This window comes from Hyaena hyaena, unplaced genomic scaffold (genome assembly GCF_003009895.1).
Source record: "Hyaena hyaena isolate Hyena2069 unplaced genomic scaffold, ASM300989v1 scaffold_351, whole genome shotgun sequence".
Classification (NCBI taxonomy): Eukaryota; Metazoa; Chordata; class Mammalia; order Carnivora; family Hyaenidae; genus Hyaena; species Hyaena hyaena.
This window is the reverse complement of record NW_024080983.1, coordinates 719101-727656: the sequence shown is the minus strand read 5'-3', so window position 1 is coordinate 727656 and position 8556 is coordinate 719101. Positions and strand designations below refer to the sequence as shown.

At 51.7% G+C, this 8556-nt stretch overlaps 1 pseudogene; it reads left to right on the top strand.

Moving 5' to 3' along the window:
• Window positions 1-2073: 2073 nt before the first annotated feature.
• Window positions 2074-8556, top strand: part of LOC120243667 — a 68060-nt pseudogene continuing 61577 nt past the window's right edge.

Below are 8556 nucleotides of genomic sequence, written 5' to 3'. Positions count from 1 at the left end.
CATTTTTTAATTACTTTAAAGGAAGCTGGTTAGAAGTTCAGGGTTTACATTATATTGTTTTCCATTTAAAGTAATGGAAAATGAGCTCCTGATTAGTGTTTTCAGGCAAAATGTGTTTCTAAGAATGGATTACTGGTATCAAGTATGAGAGGTGTACACTTGAAGGCTCTTCATAATCATAACAGTTTCCTTGAACTGTGACTTTAATTAGAGTCTAATCAGTGTTAAGTCTCCTCCTTCCAAATGCAAACTCACCAGTTACTTCAGCGTTTTGTGACTGAAGTTCTAGCTAATCTGCGTCTTTCTACTGCTACGGATTCAGTAGTCACCTGACATTATCCTCTGTGTGCATAATGCCCATGAAACCAGTTGAAATGTGGCAGATTCAGCCAAGCTTTAGTGTGTTGGTGATGATCTACTAAATAGCTGGTTGACTTTATTTACTTGATTTGCACCGAAATGGGTGTGATTAAAAGAGAAACCAAAGGCACATAAAATGTCCAGTGCTGCTGCTGGAGCCCCTCCTTAATTGGAAATGTGGTGCAGCCAGTGCTGATCTGTCTCCTCACTAAGCACATGAAACGTCACCATCTTTCTATGCAAAATTCTTGCTGGTCTCAACTCCTGGAAACGCTGCTAGAAATGGACTGCAAATCTCCACTCTGAATGCGGAATAAAACGAGAATATAATCTTTCTATTCAATTCTCAGTTCTCTTTGTGCTGGGCATCAGATCTATAATATACTATAATCTCCTAGGGAGAAAATGGCCCTCAAAGTATTATTTTTGTTTTAGCTCACAAAGAGTCTTTCACTGTGAGTTCCTTCACACTAGAATCCAATTCAAAATAAAAATCCTGGCAGCTTTGGTGACTTTGAAGGCAAAATGAAAATGCTGATTCTTAAAGATCTTTCACATAGATGCAAAAGCACAGAATCGGCAATTAATATAGCATTTAAAGATGACCCTGTCCCACTTTTACAAATGAGACAAAAATTCTCAGTTTTGGTGCAGAGACTCCTTGGATCACTAGTTCGGTTCTGTAACGACCCGAAGACTGTTTCCTTAAAATGATGTCTAAAGCCTGGCTCGGAGTTTAGGCCGCTATGAAATCTACAAATCAAATCATTGGAGAAATTGATCTGAGAGTCAGGAGCCATCTCAAACTCGCCCACATGGGTAGCACTTATTGTAGAATTTGATGACCTTCCCATTTCCCCAGGGGAGATGAATGGAATTTCATGTTTCTAATTCCCTCCTCTTTATTCTGGGATACAAATGACAGATAACCCAACTCACAAACACACCAGCAGACGTTGAACACTGAGGCCGTTCTGTGCATTATTTTTAAAACGTGGTGTTTGGGGCGGGGCGCCTGGGTGGCTCAGTCAGTTCAGCATCTGACTTTGGCTCAGGTCACCATCTCGCAGTTCATGGGTTTGAGCCCCGCATCAGGCTCTGGGCTGACAGCCAGCTCAGACCCTGGAGCCTCTTTCAGATTCTGTGTCTCCCTCTCTCTCTGACCTTCCCCTGCTCGTGCTGTCTGTCTGTCTGTCTGTCTGTTAGAAATAAATAAAACATTTAAAAAAAACAAATAAAAATAAAATTTAAACGTGGTGTTTTGCACATAATCTTTTAAAATAGAAATGACCAAAACCAAGATTTTCTTCAGAAATACAAATTTAAGTTCAGCACAAGACAACTTTAGGGCCATCTCCAGTCTGAAGCTCATCACGTTTGGCTTCCTACAGCATAAACACTAGCTCAGAGACCAATGCAACTGCAGCATCAAGCCCCCCTCCACAGGTCACCACAAAAGCGTTTACCACAGTGATCTGGGTTCATAGAGGATTTTCCTCCCAGTGAATAACAAAAGACTTTTACCTAAGAAACACATTGCCGAATTCTTGGGATAAGAAAAAGAAAGGGACCTGTAGTTAAGGCACTGAAAGCACATTATTTACATAAATAAATGGAAACAATGGGACCAGGTTCCGTCCATTAGAGCCTCTATTACAGAAGTGCCCAGAGGCATCCTGTTCAAGGCCACCTCCGTCCAGGTGAAATGGGAACATGACCCTTTCTGCAGCATTTGGTCTCGGCTCTCCGTGTCTGGCCCCTGCCATGGCACTGCGAAAGTAACCACTTCGTTTCTAATTTTAAAGATATTATGATCATTTATTACTAGGCTGTGAAGCTATAGCAATTCCTTTTTCTTAGGATTAAGGTATTTAGACTTTCCCCAAGGAGTAGAAAAAATATCCATGAAGATTCACAGATGCTTTTATGTCTCCTGTTCCTTTGAGAATCCAGGAATCTCCAAGACCATCTTTAGTGGCTGGACGATGGGTTAAAATCTTACTGGAGAAACCATTGTTATTAGGTCGGTATAGATTATCTACAGAATGTCCCGTTTTATCTTGATGAGGGCTTTTCCTTAACAGCTTCTGTTACATTTTCTTAGGTACTGAAAAAAGTTACAGGCCAGATCATTGAACATGACCCTCAGATTGGCGGACATCTTGAGAGGAAACAACCAGTTTATAGGCTGTGTGCTCCCTCTCCATTGTTAACAAACACCTTCATTGCGGTCTGCAGTGCATTTTGTATTAGTTTGTGTATATGGTGCAAGGGAGGGTTTGCCGTTCATTTTTGTTTCTTTGTTTTTTCTATACAGCCAGTGGATCCAGCGCTATTTTTGGAAAAGTCTACCCTTTCCCCACTGAATTACCTTGGCCGCTTTATATAGACACTTGAATATACATAGTTAGTTCCAGTTCTGTAATATCTATTCTGTTTCAGTGACTTCCTCCCCACACCCCCCACCCTGCCCCGTGTACCATTACCGCGTCGTCTGCATTACTGCAACTTGCTCGTAAGTTTTCAAGTGGTAGAAGTCTTCCAACTCCATTCTTTTTCAAGACACTTTGGTTATTTTAGATGCATTTCTTTCCAATATCAGTTTTATTTATTTTTAATTTGTTTGGTGTTGGTTTTTGAGACGGAGTATGAGTGGGGGAGGGGCAGAGAGAGAGAGAGAGAGAGAGACTCCGAGGCAGGCTCTGAGCTGTCAACATAAAGCCCAAGCAGGGGCTGGAACCCACAAACTGTGAGATCATGACCTGATCCTGTTAGAGTTTATTCTTAAGCATTTAGGATGGCTGTTGAGTAGTCTTGCTCTAGAGTGTGTTCCCGTATCCTAAATCGTGTACTTTGTGACCTTTCGCCGACTGTGAGTGGTGGTAGAGATACACAATTCTGACCGTTCAGAATGGAAATATCCAGCACTGGGTGACCTTTTACGTCTCTGTTCCAGCCTCCACCCAAGAGCAACTACATTCTGCTCAGCCTCAGCAAGGCCTGCCCCGCACGCGTGCTCCCCAGTCCTGAGCCAGTGACCCGGGAGGAAGCCTCCGTCGCCCACAAACACACACAGACTCCCAGGCCCTTCCCTCTGTGCGGCCACTGGTCTCCAGCAGGGTTTGCAGGCTCTGCCCGGGCTCAGCCTCCCTGTGCTGTGGTCGGGGGGTGTTCATCAGCTGTGGAGCCTGCGCGAGCGCAGACCTCACTTCCTGTTGTCTTCTCTTCAATATCCTAATCCTTGCTGCCTCCGGCCCAGTGCCTGCAAGCAGTGGCTCTGTGTTCTGTCCCGTTCTGCAGTCCTGCAGCAAGTCCAACGTCGCACCCGTCACCATGTTACGACCCGGAGAAGTCCAATCGGGGGTTCGCCGTGGGCGGGTAGCAGGCCCCCGTGGTTGCTAAGGACGCTGTGATGACGTACTCTGACGCGCTATAGGAGGGGCTCGTTATTCCCTCCTAACAGACCAATGCTTAACACTAAATCCAAACCGTGTCCTCTGCAAGCTGCTTGCATAATACAGTGAATAAATCTCGACAATTTTTAATCTCCCAGATACCGCTCCACCACCTCCCCCCCCCTTATAAAACGGCATTCCCCCCTCCCGGAGCCTCAAGCCAGGTTCTCGGTCTGCGCAGACGGTCTCCGCGACGTCATCCTCTCGGCTGGCCCGGACCGTACTCTTGCTATAAGCCCCCGGGCAGGCCTTGTTGTACCCGGGCCAACCCCTTGCCGTGGTGTCGTAGTGACCCAGGCGTACATTTAACGGGCCTTTTCTTGCCTTACAAAGCCCTGCAGCCCTTGGCCTACGCCGTGCGAGACTCTCTGCTGCTCGCGTGTTCCAGCCACAGCGGCCGACCTCGGCTCCGGGTCTGACCTCCCTGTTCGGGAGTTCCAGCCCCGCGTCAGGCTCTGTGCTGACAGCTTGGAGCCCGGGACCTGCGTTGGGTACTGTGTCTTCCTCTCTCTCTGTCCCCTGCTTGTGCTCTTTCTCTGTCTCTCAAAGATGAATAAATGTAAAAAAAAAAAAAATGAAAAAAATAGACGGACGGAGAGACGGACGGGGAGAAAGGAGGAGAGAGACGCACGGATGGACAGGGAGACGGACAGGGAGAGAGACACGGGGAGAGACGGGGAGAGATGGACAGGGAGAGAGAGACGGGGAGACAGGGAGAGACGGACAGGGAGAGAGAGACACGGGGAGAGACGGGGAGAGACGGGGAGAGAGAGATGGACAGGGAGATGGGGAGAGAGACGGACGGACGGACAGAGAGACGGACAGGGAGATGGGGAGGGACGGGGAGGCACGGAGACGGGGAGACACACAAATGGGGAGACACACAGGGACAGACGGGGAGACACGGAGACGGAGGCGGGGAGACACCCAGAGGCGGGGAGACACCCAGAGGCGGGGAGACACCCAGAGACCCAGAGGCGCGGAGGCAGGGAGAGCCGCGGAGGCGGGGAGAGACTAGGGGAGACCGAGACGAGGAGACAGATGGGGAGATAGAACCGGAGACACAGGGAGACACAGAGGGAGAGACAGAGACAGAGCCGGAGAGACCCGGAGACCTGGAGACCCAGAGATGGAGAGACCCAGAGACAGAGGCGGGGAGAGACGGAGGCGGAGAGACACAGAGGCGGAGAGGCAGAGAGATGGGGAGAGAGTCGGGGAGACCGAGACGAGGAGACAGATGGAGAGATAGAGCCGGAGAGACGGGGAGACACAGAGGGAGAGACAGAGACAGAGACGGAGAGACCCAGAGACGGAGAGACCCAGAGACCCAGAGATGGAGAGACCCAGAGACAGAGAGACCGAGAGACGTAGGTGGGGAGAGACAGAGGCGGGGAGACGAGACGGATAGACACAGAGGCGGAGAGGCAGGGAGATGGGGAGAGACTAGGGGAGACAGAGACAAGGAGACAGATGGAGAGACAGAGCCGGAGAGACGGGGAGACACAGAGACAGAGCCGGAGAGACAGGGAGACACAGAGGGAGAGATGGAGAGATGGAGAGACCCAGAGACATAGAGACTGAGATGGAGACATGGAGGCGGGGAGACACGGAGGCGGAGAGAGACAGAGACGGAGAGACACAGAGACAGAGCCGGAGAGACAGAGATAGAGCCGGAGAGACAGAGATAGAGCCAGAGAGCCGGGGAGAGAGAGCCAGACAGACGGGGAGACACAGAGACACGGAGACACATGGAGAGACAGAGCTGGAGAGACGGGGAGACACAGAGGGAGAGACAGAGACAGAGACGGAGAAACACAGAGACAGAGAGACAGAAAGACCCAGAGACGGAGAGACCCAGAGACGGAGACAGAGAGATGGAGGCGGACAGACACGGAGGCAGAGAGACACGGAGGCGAAGAGACAGAGACGGAGAAACATGGAGGCGGAGAGGCAGGGAGATGGGGAGAGACTAGGGGAGACAGAAACAAGGAGACAGATGGAGAGATAGAGCCGGAGAGATGGGGAGACACAGAGGGAGAGACAGAGACAGGGACGGAGAGACCCAGAGACAGAGACCCAGAGACGGAGAGACGGAGAGACCCAGAGACTCAGAAACGGAGAGACCCGTTGACAGAGAGACCCAGAGATGGAGAGATGGAGACGGAGAGACGTGGAGACACGGAGGCGGGAGACACGGAGGCGGAGAGGCAAGGAGATGGGGAGAGACTAGGGGAGACAGAGACGAGGAGACAAATGGAGAGACAGAGCCAGAGAGACGGGGAGACACAGAGACAGAGACGGGGAGATGGGGAGACACAGAGACACAGAGACAAAGAGATGGGGAGACACAGACACAGAGACAGATGGGGAGACACAGACGGGGAGACGGGGAGACACAGAGATGGGGAGACACAGAGAGACACAGAGAGACACAGAGACAGAGACGGGGCAACACAGAGACAGAGACGGGGAGACACAGAGAGAGACAGAGACGGAGAGACACAAAGACGGAGAGACGGAGAGACTCAGAGACGGAGACAGACCCAGAGATGGAGAGACCAGAGACGGAGAGACCCAGATGGAGACATGGAGGCGGGGAGATGGAGAGACACAGAGACAGCCAGAGGGACGGGGAGACACAAAGGGAGAGACAGAGACAGAGACGGAGAGATCCAGAGATGGAGAGACCCAGAGACCCAGGGACGGACAGACAGAGAGACCCAGAGATGGAGAGACAGAGGCGGGGAGACACGGAGGCGGAGAGAGACACAGAGACAGAGATGGGGAGACAGATGGAGAGACAGAGCCGGAGAGACGGGGAAACACAGAGAGGCACAGAGACAGAGCCGGAGAGACGGGGAGACAGAGCCGGAGAGACGGGGAAACACAGAGAGACCCAGAGACAGAGACGGAGAGACCCAGAGACGGAGAGACCCAGAGACGGAGAGACCCAGAGACGGAGAGACCCAGAGACAGAGACGGAGAGACCCAGAGATGGAGAGACCCAGAGATGGAGACATGGAGGCGGGGAGACAGAGACGGAGACAGGGAGACACCGAGGCGGAGAGAGACGGAGACGGAGAGACACAGAGACAAAGCCAGAGAGACGGGGAGACAGAGACGGGGAGACACAGAGAGACACAGAGACAGAGACAGGGAGACAGATGGAGAGACAGAGCCGGAGAGACGGGGAGACACAGAGGGAGAGACAGAGACAGAGCCGGAGAGACAGGGAGACACAGAAAGACACAGAGACAGAGACGGGGAGACACAGAGAGACACAGAGACAGAGACGGGGAGACAGATGGAGAGACAGAACCGGAGAGACGGGGAGACACAGAGACAGAGACGGGGAGACGGGAGAGACAGAGACAGAGAGACACAGAGACAGAGCTGGAGAGACACAGAGACAGAGACAAAGAGACAAAGAGACAGAGACAAAGAGACAGAGCCGGAGAGACACAGAGACAGGGAGACGGAGAGAAGGAGAGACACAGAGACAGAGATGGTAGATGGGGAGACAGAGAGGAGAGAGACAGAGAGATGGAAAGATGCAGAGAGAGAAACAGAGACGGGGAGGAGAGAGACAGAGACGGAGAGATAGAGACATACAGAGACAGGGAGACGGAAAGATGGAGAGGCGGGGAGACAGTGACAGATTGGGGAGACAGAGAGATGGAGAGACACAGAGACAGGAAGATGGAGAGATGAGGAGACACAGAGATGAGGAGACAGAGACGGGGAGACAGGGAGATGGAGAGGAGAGATACAGAGACAAAGAGACACAGAGACGGAGAGATGGAGAGAGACAGAGACCCAGAGACAGAGACAGGGAGATGGAGAGACACAGAGACAGAGAGACACAGAGACGGAGAGATGGAGAAATACAGAGATGGAGAGATGGAGAGAAACAGAGATGCATAGACAGAGATGGGGAGAGACAGAGAGACAGTTGGGGAGACAGAGACAGACAGAGGGAGACGGGGAGACAGAGACGGGGAGACAGAGAGACAGAGAGACCCAGAGATGGGGAGACGGGCAGACAGAGACAGAGAGACAGAGATGGAGAGGCAGGGAGATGGAGAGACAGAGATATAGATGGGGAGACAGAGAGATGGGGAGATGGAGATGGAGAGACACAGAGATGGAGAGATGGAGAGACACAGAGACCCAGAGACAGAGATGGGGAGAGACCCAGAGACAGAGACGAGGAGAGACAGAGAAACAGATATGGAGACGGAGACAGGGACACACAGAGACGGAGAGATGGGGAGATGGAGAGACAGGGAGACGGAGAGACAGGGAGATGGGGAGACAGAGACAGAGAGGCAGGGAGACAGAGACATAGAGATGGATAGACGGAGACACGGAGACACAGAGAGACGGGAAGAGACAAAGATGGAGAGACACAGAGACAGAGAGACGGAGACACAGAGACAAAGAGATGGGGAGACGGAGAGACAGAGACAGAGAGACAGAGATAGAGACGGAGACAGAGGCAGAGAGACAGAGACGTGGAGACAGAGACACAGAGACAGGGAGACACTCTCTGTCTCCCCATCTTTCCACATCTCTCTCCATCTCTGTCTCTCTCCCCATTTCTCTATGTGTCCCCGTCTCTGTGTCTCCCTGTCTCCGTTTCTTCCCATCTCTGTCTCTCTCCCCATGTCTCTGTGTCTCTCCGTCTCTGTCTCCGTCTCTCCGTCTGTCTTCATCTCCCCGCATCCCTCCCCGTCACTCC